This window comes from Leuresthes tenuis, unplaced genomic scaffold, assembly GCF_036924035.1.
Source record: "Leuresthes tenuis unplaced genomic scaffold, fLeuTen1.0.hap1 SCAF_23, whole genome shotgun sequence".
Taxonomy (NCBI): domain Eukaryota; kingdom Metazoa; phylum Chordata; class Actinopteri; order Atheriniformes; family Atherinopsidae; genus Leuresthes; species Leuresthes tenuis.
The window spans coordinates 6775200-6791958 of record NW_027325377.1 but is presented as its reverse complement, the minus strand read 5'-3'; the positions used below and the strand labels follow the sequence as shown (position 1 = coordinate 6791958).

The window sequence follows — 16759 nt, the reverse complement described above, 5'->3', positions numbered from 1 at the left end:
CATCCGATTAGTGAGACACAGGAATTCCGTAGTGTTTCATGCTTTCAGTTTTTAAACAAATTTGAATTTGCATATTAGTTGGTCTGCCTTTATAAGACCACCATTTAGACCTCTCACCAGAAGAGCACCTAAAAGATTTCTGAGGAATGAGGACATGAATCCCGCCACATTTTGCATGGAAAGCAAGCCCTTTATAGTTTGACCTAATTTGCCTTCCATATTTGAGTATATACTGAAGAGACTGAAACCCTAAATTTGAATTGCCCTAAATCCAACTGCATTTGTTTTGCCCTATTTGTAAATCAAAGAACCTCAAAGATCCCTACATGAAAACATATTTAGATCATAATGATTCTCCTTTTGTGAAAGGAGGAATTCATATGCTCTGCCCACAAGGCCTTTGTACCTTGTGACGCGCTCATGTGAGATTGAAATTTTACAAAGGCAACACAAGACCAAACGATGACAATAACCTCCACTGATCATGTCAAAGCTTCCTGGAGAAGGCGTGAATGGATCACAACATGCTCAACCAGCTCTTGGATTCGAACACCATCCCCTATGGTTGTAGGGCTCACGATGCAGATATCGCAAAACCCTAAGCCAACTTCAGCTGTACCACCACAGATGTTGATGATTTCCTCCACTGAAATGTGAAGCTAAGGAAGGATTCCTGGAGAATGCAGGCATCGATCCCGCTACCTCTCACTTGCAAAGCGAGCGCTCTACCACTTGAGCTAATTCCCCTTTTTTTCCTTTTGTGAAGGAAGGGAGAATTGATTTCCTCCTTTCACAGCCCTGCGTTACTAATGAGGCTGCAATGTGAGACTGAAATTTTAGCAGCTGTTGTTGAGGACGCGAATTTTTAGCATCAAAACAACAGTTGAGGAGACGAGGTGGCCGAGTGGTTAAGGCGATGGACTGCTAATCCATTGTGCTTTGCACGCATGGGTTCAAATCCCATTCTCGTCGGCTTTCCATCTAAAGCAGTGTTGTCAACACTTGTTTCTGATTCCACTTTGTGCAAATGCATTTTTCAAACAATGCTTATGTGGCAATATTTTTATTTTAGCTTACATTAGGTTCATTAGGGGGATTGAATGTGTCATGAACAATTTGTTTTCTGACTTCAGGGTAATCATGCTCTGAAAGATTACTTTTGCTTTCAGTTTACACCCACCTTTGACTTGTATATTAGCCGCAATCAGCTGTAAATGACTTTCTCCACAGAGCACAAGCAAGTTAAAGCTTCCTGGAGAATGCGGGCATCCCGCTATGTCTCGCATGTTAAGCAGGCGCTCTACCACTTGCGCTAATTCCCCTTTCATTGTTGAGTAGAGACTGCAGATATCATGGAACCCTAGCACCCCCCCAGCCCCACCCCACCCCCCCGTGCTCGTCCTAGGGTCATTTGCATTGATTTATGCTTTTTGAAGGTAATTGACGCTAATCCATTTCCATGCAAGTGGGTCAACTCCGGTCCTGATGGGCACTTATTTGCAAATCAGATGATGTGTTCAGGAGCTATGTCAGTCTTTTCTTAGTGCTTCCAAATCAACGATCATTTCTGACCAAAAGATCTATTCCTCGATCCATCAAAAGGAATAGATCTCACGATTGTGGCTTGTTGGTTTTACTCAGTGTGTTTTTCAGACTGGTTGAATGTATCAAGAAGAGTCTTGCATCCGATTAGTGAGACACAGGAATTCCGTAGTGTTTCATGCTTTCAGTTTTTAAACAAATTTGAATTTGCATATTAGTTGGTCTGCCTTTATAAGACCACCATTTAGACCTCTCACCAGAAGAGCACCTAAAAGATTTCTGAGGAATGAGGACATGAATCCCGCCACATTTTGCATGGAAAGCAAGCCCTTTATAGTTTGACCTAATTTGCCTTCCATATTTGAGTATATACTGAAGAGACTGAAACCCTAAATTTGAATTGCCCTAAATCCAACTGCATTTGTTTTGCCCTATTTGTAAATCAAAGAACCTCAAAGATCCCTACATGAAAACATATTTAGATCATAATGATTCTCCTTTTGTGAAAGGAGGAATTCATATGCTCTGCCCACAAGGCCTTTGTACCTTGTGACGCGCTCATGTGAGATTGAAATTTTACAAAGGCAACACAAGACCAAACGATGACAATAACCTCCACTGATCATGTCAAAGCTTCCTGGAGAAGGCGTGAATGGATCACAACATGCTCAACCAGCTCTTGGATTCGAACACCATCCCCTATGGTTGTAGGGCTCACGATGCAGATATCGCAAAACCCTAAGCCAACTTCAGCTGTACCACCACAGATGTTGATGATTTCCTCCACTGAAATGTGAAGCTAAGGAAGCATTCCTGGAGAATGCAGGCATCGATCCCGCTACCTCTCACTTGCAAAGCGAGCGCTCTACCACTTGAGCTAATTCCCCTTTTTTTCCTTTTGTGAAGGAAGGGAGAATTGATTTCCTCCTTTCACAGCCCTGCGTTACTAATGAGGCTGCAATGTGAGACTGAAATTTTAGCAGCTGTTGTTGAGGACGCGAATTTTTAGCATCAAAACAACAGTTGAGGAGACGAGGTGGCCGAGTGGTTAAGGCGATGGACTGCTAATCCATTGTGCTTTGCACGCATGGGTTCAAATCCCATTCTCGTCGGCTTTCCATCTAAAGCAGTGTTGTCAACACTTGTTTCTGATTCCACTTTGTGCAAATGCATTTTTCAAACAATGCTTATGTGGCAATATTTTTATTTTAGCTTACATTAGGTTCATTAGGGGGATTGAATGTGTCATGAACAATTTGTTTTCTGACTTCAGGGTAATCATGCTCTGAAAGATTACTTTTGCTTTCAGTTTACACCCACCTTTGACTTGTATATTAGCCGCAATCAGCTGTAAATGACTTTCTCCACAGAGCACAAGCAAGTTAAAGCTTCCTGGAGAATGCGGGCATCCCGCTATGTCTCGCATGTTAAGCAGGCGCTCTACCACTTGCGCTAATTCCCCTTTCATTGTTGAGTAGAGACTGCAGATATCATGGAACCCTAGCACCCCCCCAGCCCCACCCCACCCCCCCCGTGCTCGTCCTAGGGTCATTTGCATTGATTTATGCTTTTTGAAGGTAATTGACGCTAATCCATTTCCATGCAAGTGGGTCAACTCCGGTCCTGATGGGCACTTATTTGCAAATCAGATGATGTGTTCAGGAGCTATGTCAGTCTTTTCTTAGTGCTTCCAAATCAACGATCATTTCTGACCAAAAGATCTATTCCTCGATCCATCAAAAGGAATAGATCTCACGATTGTGGCTTGTTGGTTTTACTCAGTGTGTTTTTCAGACTGGTTGAATGTATCAAGAAGAGTCTTGCATCCGATTAGTGAGACACAGGAATTCCGTAGTGTTTCATGCTTTCAGTTTTTAAACAAATTTGAATTTGCATATTAGTTGGTCTGCCTTTATAAGACCACCATTTAGACCTCTCACCAGAAGAGCACCTAAAAGATTTCTGAGGAATGAGGACATGAATCCCGCCACATTTTGCATGGAAAGCAAGCCCTTTATAGTTTGACCTAATTTGCCTTCCATATTTGAGTATATACTGAAGAGACTGAAACCCTAAATTTGAATTGCCCTAAATCCAACTGCATTTGTTTTGCCCTATTTGTAAATCAAAGAACCTCAAAGATCCCTACATGAAAACATATTTAGATCATAATGATTCTCCTTTTGTGAAAGGAGGAATTCATATGCTCTGCCCACAAGGCCTTTGTACCTTGTGACGCGCTCATGTGAGATTGAAATTTTACAAAGGCAACACAAGACCAAACGATGACAATAACCTCCACTGATCATGTCAAAGCTTCCTGGAGAAGGCGTGAATGGATCACAACATGCTCAACCAGCTCTTGGATTTGAACACCATCCCCTATGGTTGTAGGGCTCACGATGCAGATATCGCAAAACCCTAAGCCAACTTCAGCTGTACCACCACAGATGTTGATGATTTCCTCCACTGAAATGTGAAGCTAAGGAAGGATTCCTGGAGAATGCAGGCATCGATCCCGCTACCTCTCACATGCAAAGCGAGCGCTCTACCACTTGAGCTAATTCCCCTTTTTTTCCTTTTGTGAAGGAAGGGAGAATTGATTTCCTCCTTTCACAGCCCTGCGTTACTAATGAGGCTGCAATGTGAGACTGAAATTTTAGCAGCTGTTGTTGAGGACGCGAATTTTTAGCATCAAAACAACAGTTGAGGAGACGAGGTGGCCGAGTGGTTAAGGCGATGGACTGCTAATCCATTGTGCTTTGCACGCATGGGTTCAAATCCCATTCTCGTCGGCTTTCCATCTAAAGCAGTGTTGTCAACACTTGTTTCTGATTCCACTTTGTGCAAATGCATTTTTCAAACAATGCTTATGTGGCAATATTTTTATTTTAGCTTACATTAGGTTCATTAGGGGGATTGAATGTGTCATGAACAATTTGTTTTCTGACTTCAGGGTAATCATGCTCTGAAAGATTACTTTTGCTTTCAGTTTACACCCACCTTTGACTTGTATATTAGCCGCAATCAGCTGTAAATGACTTTCTCCACAGAGCACAAGCAAGTTAAAGCTTCCTGGAGAATGCGGGCATCCCGCTATGTCTCGCATGTTAAGCAGGCGCTCTACCACTTGCGCTAATTCCCCTTTCATTGTTGAGTAGAGACTGCAGATATCATGGAACCCTAGCACCCCCCCAGCCCCACCCCACCCCCCCGTGCTCGTCCTAGGGTCATTTGCATTGATTTATGCTTTTTGAAGGTAATTGACGCTAATCCATTTCCATGCAAGTGGGTCAACTCCGGTCCTGATGGGCACTTATTTGCAAATCAGATGATGTGTTCAGGAGCTATGTCAGTCTTTTCTTAGTGCTTCCAAATCAACGATCATTTCTGACCAAAAGATCTATTCCTCGATCCATCAAAAGGAATAGATCTCACGATTGTGGCTTGTTGGTTTTACTCAGTGTGTTTTTCAGACTGGTTGAATGTATCAAGAAGAGTCTTGCATCCGATTAGTGAGACACAGGAATTCCGTAGTGTTTCATGCTTTCAGTTTTTAAACAAATTTGAATTTGCATATTAGTTGGTCTGCCTTTATAAGACCACCATTTAGACCTCTCACCAGAAGAGCACCTAAAAGATTTCTGAGGAATGAGGACATGAATCCCGCCACATTTTGCATGGAAAGCAAGCCCTTTATAGTTTGACCTAATTTGCCTTCCATATTTGAGTATATACTGAAGAGACTGAAACCCTAAATTTGAATTGCCCTAAATCCAACTGCATTTGTTTTGCCCTATTTGTAAATCAAAGAACCTCAAAGATCCCTACATGAAAACATATTTAGATCATAATGATTCTCCTTTTGTGAAAGGAGGAATTCATATGCTCTGCCCACAAGGCCTTTGTACCTTGTGACGCGCTCATGTGAGATTGAAATTTTACAAAGGCAACACAAGACCAAACGATGACAATAACCTCCACTGATCATGTCAAAGCTTCCTGGAGAAGGCGTGAATGGATCACAACATGCTCAACCAGCTCTTGGATTTGAACACCATCCCCTATGGTTGTAGGGCTCACGATGCAGATATCGCAAAACCCTAAGCCAACTTCAGCTGTACCACCACAGATGTTGATGATTTCCTCCACTGAAATGTGAAGCTAAGGAAGGATTCCTGGAGAATGCAGGCATCGATCCCGCTACCTCTCACATGCAAAGCGAGCGCTCTACCACTTGAGCTAATTCCCCTTTTTTTCCTTTTGTGAAGGAAGGGAGAATTGATTTCCTCCTTTCACAGCCCTGCGTTACTAATGAGGCTGCAATGTGAGACTGAAATTTTAGCAGCTGTTGTTGAGGACGCGAATTTTTAGCATCAAAACAACAGTTGAGGGGACGAGGTGGCCGAGTGGTTAAGGTGATGGACTGCTAATCCATTGTGCTTTGCACGCATGGGTTCAAATCCCATTCTCGTCGGCTTTCCATCTAAAGCAGTGTTGTCAACACTTGTTTCTGATTCCACTTTGTGCAAATGCATTTTTCAAACAATGCTTATGTGGCAATATTTTTATTTTAGCTTACATTAGGTTCATTAGGGGGATTGAATGTGTCATGAACAATTTGTTTTCTGACTTCAGGGTAATCATGCTCTGAAAGATTACTTTTGCTTTCAGTTTACACCCACCTTTGACTTGTATATTAGCCGCAATCAGCTGTAAATGACTTTCTCCACAGAGCACAAGCAAGTTAAAGCTTCCTGGAGAATGCGGGCATCCCGCTATGTCTCGCATGTTAAGCAGGCGCTCTACCACTTGCGCTAATTCCCCTTTCATTGTTGAGTAGAGACTGCAGATATCATGGAACCCTAGCACTCCCCCAGCCCCACCACACCCCCCCGTGCTCGTCCTAGGGTCATTTGCATTGATTTATGCTTTTTGAAGGTAATTGACGCTAATCCATTTCCATGCAAGTGGGTCAACTCCGGTCCTGATGGGCACTTATTTGCAAATCAGATGATGCGTTCAGGAGCTATGTCAGTCTTTTCTTAGTGCTTCCAAATCAACGATCATTTCTGACCAAAAGATCTATTCCTCGATCCATCAAAAGGAATAGATCTCACGATTGTGGCTTGTTGGTTTTACTCAGTGTGTTTTTCAGACTGGTTGAATGTATCAAGAAGAGTCTTGCATCCGATTAGTGAGACACAGGAATTCCGTAGTGTTTCATGCTTTCAGTTTTTAAACAAATTTGAATTTGCATATTAGTTGGTCTGCCTTTATAAGACCACCATTTAGACCTCTCACCAGAAGAGCACCTAAAAGATTTCTGAGGAATGAGGACATGAATCCCGCCACATTTTGCATGGAAAGCAAGCCCTTTATAGTTTGACCTAATTTGCCTTCCATATTTGAGTATATACTGAAGAGACTGAAACCCTAAATTTGAATTGCCCTAAATCCAACTGCATTTGTTTTGCCCTATTTGTAAATCAAAGAACCTCAAAGATCCCTACATGAAAACATATTTAGATCATAATGATTCTCCTTTTGTGAAAGGAGGAATTCATATGCTCTGCCCACAAGGCCTTTGTACCTTGTGACGCGCTCATGTGAGATTGAAATTTTACAAAGGCAACACAAGACCAAACGATGACAATAACCTCCACTGATCATGTCAAAGCTTCCTGGAGAAGGCGTGAATGGATCACAACATGCTCAACCAGCTCTTGGATTTGAACACCATCCCCTATGGTTGTAGGGCTCACGATGCAGATATCGCAAAACCCTAAGCCAACTTCAGCTGTACCACCACAGATGTTGATGATTTCCTCCACTGAAATGTGAAGCTAAGGAAGGATTCCTGGAGAATGCAGGCATCGATCCCGCTACCTCTCACATGCAAAGCGAGCGCTCTACCACTTGAGCTAATTCCCCTTTTTTTCCTTTTGTGAAGGAAGGGAGAATTGATTTCCTCCTTTCACAGCCCTGCGTTACTAATGAGGCTGCAATGTGAGACTGAAATTTTAGCAGCTGTTGTTGAGGACGCGAATTTTTAGCATCAAAACAACAGTTGAGGGGACGAGGTGGCCGAGTGGTTAAGGTGATGGACTGCTAATCCATTGTGCTTTGCACGCATGGGTTCAAATCCCATTCTCGTCGGCTTTCCATCTAAAGCAGTGTTGTCAACACTTGTTTCTGATTCCACTTTGTGCAAATGCATTTTTCAAACAATGCTTATGTGGCAATATTTTTATTTTAGCTTACATTAGGTTCATTAGGGGGATTGAATGTGTCATGAACAATTTGTTTTCTGACTTCAGGGTAATCATGCTCTGAAAGATTACTTTTGCTTTCAGTTTACACCCACCTTTGACTTGTATATTAGCCGCAATCAGCTGTAAATGACTTTCTCCACAGAGCACAAGCAAGTTAAAGCTTCCTGGAGAATGCGGGCATCCCGCTATGTCTCGCATGTTAAGCAGGCGCTCTACCACTTGCGCTAATTCCCCTTTCATTGTTGAGTAGAGACTGCAGATATCATGGAACCCTAGCACTCCCCCAGCCCCACCACACCCCCCCGTGCTCGTCCTAGGGTCATTTGCATTGATTTATGCTTTTTGAAGGTAATTGACGCTAATCCATTTCCATGCAAGTGGGTCAACTCCGGTCCTGATGGGCACTTATTTGCAAATCAGATGATGCGTTCAGGAGCTATGTCAGTCTTTTCTTAGTGCTTCCAAATCAACGATCATTTCTGACCAAAAGATCTATTCCTCGATCCATCAAAAGGAATAGATCTCACGATTGTGGCTTGTTGGTTTTACTCAGTGTGTTTTTCAGACTGGTTGAATGTATCAAGAAGAGTCTTGCATCCGATTAGTGAGACACAGGAATTCCGTAGTGTTTCATGCTTTCAGTTTTTAAACAAATTTGAATTTGCATATTAGTTGGTCTGCCTTTATAAGACCACCATTTAGACCTCTCACCAGAAGAGCACCTAAAAGATTTCTGAGGAATGAGGACATGAATCCCGCCACATTTTGCATGGAAAGCAAGCCCTTTATAGTTTGACCTAATTTGCCTTCCATATTTGAGTATATACTGAAGAGACTGAAACCCTAAATTTGAATTGCCCTAAATCCAACTGCATTTGTTTTGCCCTATTTGTAAATCAAAGAACCTCAAAGATCCCTACATGAAAACATATTTAGATCATAATGATTCTCCTTTTGTGAAAGGAGGAATTCATATGCTCTGCCCACAAGGCCTTTGTACCTTGTGACGCGCTCATGTGAGATTGAAATTTTACAAAGGCAACACAAGACCAAACGATGACAATAACCTCCACTGATCATGTCAAAGCTTCCTGGAGAAGGCGTGAATGGATCACAACATGCTCAACCAGCTCTTGGATTTGAACACCATCCCCTATGGTTGTAGGGCTCACGATGCAGATATCGCAAAACCCTAAGCCAACTTCAGCTGTACCACCACAGATGTTGATGATTTCCTCCACTGAAATGTGAAGCTAAGGAAGGATTCCTGGAGAATGCAGGCATCGATCCCGCTACCTCTCACATGCAAAGCGAGCGCTCTACCACTTGAGCTAATTCCCCTTTTTTTCCTTTTGTGAAGGAAGGGAGAATTGATTTCCTCCTTTCACAGCCCTGCGTTACTAATGAGGCTGCAATGTGAGACTGAAATTTTAGCAGCTGTTGTTGAGGACGCGAATTTTTAGCATCAAAACAACAGTTGAGGGGACGAGGTGGCCGAGTGGTTAAGGTGATGGACTGCTAATCCATTGTGCTTTGCACGCATGGGTTCAAATCCCATTCTCGTCGGCTTTCCATCTAAAGCAGTGTTGTCAACACTTGTTTCTGATTCCACTTTGTGCAAATGCATTTTTCAAACAATGCTTATGTGGCAATATTTTTATTTTAGCTTACATTAGGTTCATTAGGGGGATTGAATGTGTCATGAACAATTTGTTTTCTGACTTCAGGGTAATCATGCTCTGAAAGATTACTTTTGCTTTCAGTTTACACCCACCTTTGACTTGTATATTAGCCGCAATCAGCTGTAAATGACTTTCTCCACAGAGCACAAGCAAGTTAAAGCTTCCTGGAGAATGCGGGCATCCCGCTATGTCTCGCATGTTAAGCAGGCGCTCTACCACTTGCGCTAATTCCCCTTTCATTGTTGAGTAGAGACTGCAGATATCATGGAACCCTAGCACTCCCCCAGCCCCACCCCACCCCCCCGTGCTCGTCCTAGGGTCATTTGCATTGATTTATGCTTTTTGAAGGTAATTGACGCTAATCCATTTCCATGCAAGTGGGTCAACTCCGGTCCTGATGGGCACTTATTTGCAAATCAGATGATGTGTTCAGGAGCTATGTCAGTCTTTTCTTAGTGCTTCCAAATCAACGATCATTTCTGACCAAAAGATCTATTCCTCGATCCATCAAAAGGAATAGATCTCACGATTGTGGCTTGTTGGTTTTACTCAGTGTGTTTTTCAGACTGGTTGAATGTATCAAGAAGAGTCTTGCATCTGATTAGTGAGACACAGGAATTCCGTAGTGTTTCATGCTTTCAGTTTTTAAACAAATTTGAATTTGCATATTAGTTGGTCTGCCTTTATAAGACCACCATTTAGACCTCTCACCAGAAGAGCACCTAAAAGATTTCTGAGGAATGAGGACATGAATCCCGCCACATTTTGCATGGAAAGCAAGCCCTTTATAGTTTGACCTAATTTGCCTTCCATATTTGAGTATATACTGAAGAGACTGAAACCCTAAATTTGAATTGCCCTAAATCCAACTGCATTTGTTTTGCCCTATTTGTAAATCAAAGAACCTCAAAGATCCCTACATGAAAACATATTTAGATCATAATGATTCTCCTTTTGTGAAAGGAGGAATTCATATGCTCTGCCCACAAGGCCTTTGTACCTTGTGACGCGCTCATGTGAGATTGAAATTTTACAAAGGCAACACAAGACCAAACGATGACAATAACCTCCACTGATCATGTCAAAGCTTCCTGGAGAAGGCGTGAATGGATCACAACATGCTCAACCAGCTCTTGGATTCAAACGCCATCCCCTATGGTTGTAGGGCTCACGATGCAGATATCGCAAAACCCTAAGCCAACTTCAGCTGTACCACCACAGATGTTGATGATTTCCTCCACTGAAATGTGAAGCTAAGGAAGGATTCCTGGAGAATGCAGGCATCGATCCCGCTACCTCTCACATGCAAAGCGAACGCTCTACCACTTGAGCTAATTCCCCTTTTTTTCCTTTTGTGAAGGAAGGGAGAATTGATTTCCTCCTTTCACAGCCCTGCGTTACTAATGAGGCTGCAATGTGAGACTGAAATTTTAGCAGCTGTTGTTGAGGACGCGAATTTTTAGCATCAAAATAACAGTTGAGGGGACGAGGTGGCCGAGTGGTTAAGGCGATGGACTGCTAATCCATTGTGCTTTGCACGCATGGGTTCAAATCCCATTCTCGTCGGCTTTCCATCTAAAGCAGTGTTGTCAACACTTGTTTCTGATTCCACTTTGTGCAAATGCATTTTTCAAACAATGCTTATGTGGCAATATTTTTATTTTAGCTTACATTAGGTTCATTAGGGGGATTGAATGTGTCATGAACAATTTGTTTTCTGACTTCAGGGTAATCATGCTCTGAAAGATTACTTTTGCTTTCAGTTTACACCCACCTTTGACTTGTATATTAGCCGCAATCAGCTGTAAATGACTTTCTCCACAGAGCACAAGCAAGTTAAAGCTTCCTGGAGAATGCGGGCATCCCGCTATGTCTCGCATGTTAAGCAGGCGCTCTACCACTTGCGCTAATTCCCCTTTCATTGTTGAGTAGAGACTGCAGATATCATGGAACCCTAGCACCCCCCCAGCCCCACCCCACCCCCCCGTGCTCGTCCTAGGGTCATTTGCATTGATTTATGCTTTTTGAAGGTAATTGACGCTAATCCATTTCCATGCAAGTGGGTCAACTCCGGTCCTGATGGGCACTTATTTGCAAATCAGATGATGTGTTCAGGAGCTATGTCAGTCTTTTCTTAGTGCTTCCAAATCAACGATCATTTCTGACCAAAAGATCTATTCCTCGATCCATCAAAAGGAATAGATCTCACGATTGTGGCTTGTTGGTTTTACTCAGTGTGTTTTTCAGACTGGTTGAATGTATCAAGAAGAGTCTTGCATCCGATTAGTGAGACACAGGAATTCCGTAGTGTTTCATGCTTTCAGTTTTTAAACAAATTTGAATTTGCATATTAGTTGGTCTGCCTTTATAAGACCACCATTTAGACCTCTCACCAGAAGAGCACCTAAAAGATTTCTGAGGAATGAGGACATGAATCCCGCCACATTTTGCATGGAAAGCAAGCCCTTTATAGTTTGACCTAATTTGCCTTCCATATTTGAGTATATACTGAAGAGACTGAAACCCTAAATTTGAATTGCCCTAAATCCAACTGCATTTGTTTTGCCCTATTTGTAAATCAAAGAACCTCAAAGATCCCTACATGAAAACATATTTAGATCATAATGATTCTCCTTTTGTGAAAGGAGGAATTCATATGCTCTGCCCACAAGGCCTTTGTACCTTGTGACGCGCTCATGTGAGATTGAAATTTTACAAAGGCAACACAAGACCAAACGATGACAATAACCTCCACTGATCATGTCAAAGCTTCCTGGAGAAGGCGTGAATGGATCACAACATGCTCAACCAGCTCTTGGATTCGAACACCATCCCCTATGGTTGTAGGGCTCACGATGCAGATATCGCAAAACCCTAAGCCAACTTCAGCTGTACCACCACAGATGTTGATGATTTCCTCCACTGAAATGTGAAGCTAAGGAAGGATTCCTGGAGAATGCAGGCATCGATCCCGCTACCTCTCACTTGCAAAGCGAGCGCTCTACCACTTGAGCTAATTCCCCTTTTTTTCCTTTTGTGAAGGAAGGGAGAATTGATTTCCTCCTTTCACAGCCCTGCGTTACTAATGAGGCTGCAATGTGAGACTGAAATTTTAGCAGCTGTTGTTGAGGACGCGAATTTTTAGCATCAAAACAACAGTTGAGGAGACGAGGTGGCCGAGTGGTTAAGGCGATGGACTGCTAATCCATTGTGCTTTGCACGCATGGGTTCAAATCCCATTCTCGTCGGCTTTCCATCTAAAGCAGTGTTGTCAACACTTGTTTCTGATTCCACTTTGTGCAAATGCATTTTTCAAACAATGCTTATGTGGCAATATTTTTATTTTAGCTTACATTAGGTTCATTAGGGGGATTGAATGTGTCATGAACAATTTGTTTTCTGACTTCAGGGTAATCATGCTCTGAAAGATTACTTTTGCTTTCAGTTTACACCCACCTTTGACTTGTATATTAGCCGCAATCAGCTGTAAATGACTTTCTCCACAGAGCACAAGCAAGTTAAAGCTTCCTGGAGAATGCGGGCATCCCGCTATGTCTCGCATGTTAAGCAGGCGCTCTACCACTTGCGCTAATTCCCCTTTCATTGTTGAGTAGAGACTGCAGATATCATGGAACCCTAGCACCCCCCCAGCCCCACCCCACCCCCCCGTGCTCGTCCTAGGGTCATTTGCATTGATTTATGCTTTTTGAAGGTAATTGACGCTAATCCATTTCCATGCAAGTGGGTCAACTCCGGTCCTGATGGGCACTTATTTGCAAATCAGATGATGTGTTCAGGAGCTATGTCAGTCTTTTCTTAGTGCTTCCAAATCAACGATCATTTCTGACCAAAAGATCTATTCCTCGATCCATCAAAAGGAATAGATCTCACGATTGTGGCTTGTTGGTTTTACTCAGTGTGTTTTTCAGACTGGTTGAATGTATCAAGAAGAGTCTTGCATCCGATTAGTGAGACACAGGAATTCCGTAGTGTTTCATGCTTTCAGTTTTTAAACAAATTTGAATTTGCATATTAGTTGGTCTGCCTTTATAAGACCACCATTTAGACCTCTCACCAGAAGAGCACCTAAAAGATTTCTGAGGAATGAGGACATGAATCCCGCCACATTTTGCATGGAAAGCAAGCCCTTTATAGTTTGACCTAATTTGCCTTCCATATTTGAGTATATACTGAAGAGACTGAAACCCTAAATTTGAATTGCCCTAAATCCAACTGCATTTGTTTTGCCCTATTTGTAAATCAAAGAACCTCAAAGATCCCTACATGAAAACATATTTAGATCATAATGATTCTCCTTTTGTGAAAGGAGGAATTCATATGCTCTGCCCACAAGGCCTTTGTACCTTGTGACGCGCTCATGTGAGATTGAAATTTTACAAAGGCAACACAAGACCAAACGATGACAATAACCTCCACTGATCATGTCAAAGCTTCCTGGAGAAGGCGTGAATGGATCACAACATGCTCAACCAGCTCTTGGATTCAAACACCATCCCCTATGGTTGTAGGGCTCACGATGCAGATATCGCAAAACCCTAAGCCAACTTCAGCTGTACCACCACAGATGTTGATGATTTCCTCCACTGAAATGTGAAGCTAAGGAAGGATTCCTGGAGAATGCAGGCATCGATCCCGCTACCTCTCACATGCAAAGCGAGCGCTCTACCACTTGAGCTAATTCCCCTTTTTTTCCTTTTGTGAAGGAAGGGAGAATTGATTTCCTCCTTTCACAGCCCTGCGTTACTAATGAGGCTGCAATGTGAGACTGAAATTTTAGCAGCTGTTGTTGAGGACGCGAATTTTTAGCATCAAAACAACAGTTGAGGAGACGAGGTGGCCGAGTGGTTAAGGCGATGGACTGCTAATCCATTGTGCTTTGCACGCATGGGTTCAAATCCCATTCTCGTCGGCTTTCCATCTAAAGCAGTGTTGTCAACACTTGTTTCTGATTCCACTTTGTGCAAATGCATTTTTCAAACAATGCTTATGTGGCAATATTTTTATTTTAGCTTACATTAGGTTCATTAGGGGGATTGAATGTGTCATGAACAATTTGTTTTCTGACTTCAGGGTAATCATGCTCTGAAAGATTACTTTTGCTTTCAGTTTACACCCACCTTTGACTTGTATATTAGCCGCAATCAGCTGTAAATGACTTTCTCCACAGAGCACAAGCAAGTTAAAGCTTCCTGGAGAATGCGGGCATCCCGCTATGTCTCGCATGTTAAGCAGGCGCTCTACCACTTGCGCTAATTCCCCTTTCATTGTTGAGTAGAGACTGCAGATATCATGGAACCCTAGCACCCCCCCAGCCCCACCCCACCCCCCCGTGCTCGTCCTAGGGTCATTTGCATTGATTTATGCTTTTTGAAGGTAATTGACGCTAATCCATTTCCATGCAAGTGGGTCAACTCCGGTCCTGATGGGCACTTATTTGCAAATCAGATGATGTGTTCAGGAGCTATGTCAGTCTTTTCTTAGTGCTTCCAAATCAACGATCATTTCTGACCAAAAGATCTATTCCTCGATCCATCAAAAGGAATAGATCTCACGATTGTGGCTTGTTGGTTTTACTCAGTGTGTTTTTCAGACTGGTTGAATGTATCAAGAAGAGTCTTGCATCCGATTAGTGAGACACAGGAATTCCGTAGTGTTTCATGCTTTCAGTTTTTAAACAAATTTGAATTTGCATATTAGTTGGTCTGCCTTTATAAGACCACCATTTAGACCTCTCACCAGAAGAGCACCTAAAAGATTTCTGAGGAATGAGGACATGAATCCCGCCACATTTTGCATGGAAAGCAAGCCCTTTATAGTTTGACCTAATTTGCCTTCCATATTTGAGTATATACTGAAGAGACTGAAACCCTAAATTTGAATTGCCCTAAATCCAACTGCATTTGTTTTGCCCTATTTGTAAATCAAAGAACCTCAAAGATCCCTACATGAAAACATATTTAGATCATAATGATTCTCCTTTTGTGAAAGGAGGAATTCATATGCTCTGCCCACAAGGCCTTTGTACCTTGTGACGCGCTCATGTGAGATTGAAATTTTACAAAGGCAACACAAGACCAAACGATGACAATAACCTCCACTGATCATGTCAAAGCTTCCTGGAGAAGGCGTGAATGGATCACAACATGCTCAACCAGCTCTTGGATTTGAACACCATCCCCTATGGTTGTAGGGCTCACGATGCAGATATCGCAAAACCCTAAGCCAACTTCAGCTGTACCACCACAGATGTTGATGATTTCCTCCACTGAAATGTGAAGCTAAGGAAGGATTCCTGGAGAATGCAGGCATCGATCCCGCTACCTCTCACATGCAAAGCGAGCGCTCTACCACTTGAGCTAATTCCCCTTTTTTTCCTTTTGTGAAGGAAGGGAGAATTGATTTCCTCCTTTCACAGCCCTGCGTTACTAATGAGGCTGCAATGTGAGACTGAAATTTTAGCAGCTGTTGTTGAGGACGCGAATTTTTAGCATCAAAACAACAGTTGAGGGGACGAGGTGGCCGAGTGGTTAAGGCGATGGACTGCTAATCCATTGTGCTTTGCACGCATGGGTTCAAATCCCATTCTCGTCGGCTTTCCATCTAAAGCAGTGTTGTCAACACTTGTTTCTGATTCCACTTTGTGCAAATGCATTTTTCAAACAATGCTTATGTGGCAATATTTTTATTTTAGCTTACATTAGGTTCATTAGGGGGATTGAATGTGTCATGAACAATTTGTTTTCTGACTTCAGGGTAATCATGCTCTGAAAGATTACTTTTGCTTTCAGTTTACACCCACCTTTGACTTGTATATTAGCCGCAATCAGCTGTAAATGACTTTCTCCACAGAGCACAAGCAAGTTAAAGCTTCCTGGAGAATGCGGGCATCCCGCTATGTCTCGCATGTTAAGCAGGCGCTCTACCACTTGCGCTAATTCCCCTTTCATTGTTGAGTAGAGACTGCAGATATCATGGAACCCTAGCACCCCCCCAGCCCCACCCCACCCCCCCGTGCTCGTCCTAGGGTCATTTGCATTGATTTATGCTTTTTGAAGGTAATTGACGCTAATCCATTTCCATGCAAGTGGGTCAACTCCGGTCCTGATGGGCACTTATTTGCAAATCAGATGATGTGTTCAGGAGCTATGTCAGTCTTTTCTTAGTGCTTCCAAATCAACGATCATTTCTGACCAAAAGATCTATTCCTCGATCCATCAAAAGGAATAGATCTCACGATTG

General features: G+C 42.6%; 10 non-coding genes across 10 annotated transcripts; all 10 read left to right on the top strand.

Moving 5' to 3' along the window:
* Positions 1-890: 890 nt before the first annotated feature.
* On the top strand, positions 891-972 carry trnas-gcu (transfer RNA serine (anticodon GCU)). The gene has a single exon. It is a non-coding gene; the product is annotated as a tRNA-Ser (tRNA).
* Positions 973-2572: 1600 nt separating this feature from the next.
* Positions 2573-2654, top strand: trnas-gcu (transfer RNA serine (anticodon GCU)). Its single transcript has one exon. It is a non-coding gene; the product is annotated as a tRNA-Ser (tRNA).
* A 1601-nt stretch (positions 2655-4255) lies between these two features.
* On the top strand, positions 4256-4337 carry trnas-gcu (transfer RNA serine (anticodon GCU)). Its single transcript has one exon. It is a non-coding gene; the product is annotated as a tRNA-Ser (tRNA).
* Positions 4338-5937: 1600 nt separating this feature from the next.
* trnas-gcu (transfer RNA serine (anticodon GCU)) lies at positions 5938-6019 on the top strand. The gene has a single exon. It is a non-coding gene; the product is annotated as a tRNA-Ser (tRNA).
* Positions 6020-7619: 1600 nt separating this feature from the next.
* Positions 7620-7701, top strand: trnas-gcu (transfer RNA serine (anticodon GCU)). The gene has a single exon. It is a non-coding gene; the product is annotated as a tRNA-Ser (tRNA).
* Positions 7702-9301: 1600 nt separating this feature from the next.
* On the top strand, positions 9302-9383 carry trnas-gcu (transfer RNA serine (anticodon GCU)). The gene has a single exon. It is a non-coding gene; the product is annotated as a tRNA-Ser (tRNA).
* Positions 9384-10983: 1600 nt separating this feature from the next.
* Positions 10984-11065, top strand: trnas-gcu (transfer RNA serine (anticodon GCU)). The gene has a single exon. It is a non-coding gene; the product is annotated as a tRNA-Ser (tRNA).
* Positions 11066-12665: 1600 nt separating this feature from the next.
* Positions 12666-12747, top strand: trnas-gcu (transfer RNA serine (anticodon GCU)). Its single transcript has one exon. It is a non-coding gene; the product is annotated as a tRNA-Ser (tRNA).
* A 1600-nt stretch (positions 12748-14347) lies between these two features.
* trnas-gcu (transfer RNA serine (anticodon GCU)) lies at positions 14348-14429 on the top strand. Its single transcript has one exon. It is a non-coding gene; the product is annotated as a tRNA-Ser (tRNA).
* A 1600-nt stretch (positions 14430-16029) lies between these two features.
* On the top strand, positions 16030-16111 carry trnas-gcu (transfer RNA serine (anticodon GCU)). The gene has a single exon. It is a non-coding gene; the product is annotated as a tRNA-Ser (tRNA).
* Positions 16112-16759: the final 648 nt, after the last annotated feature.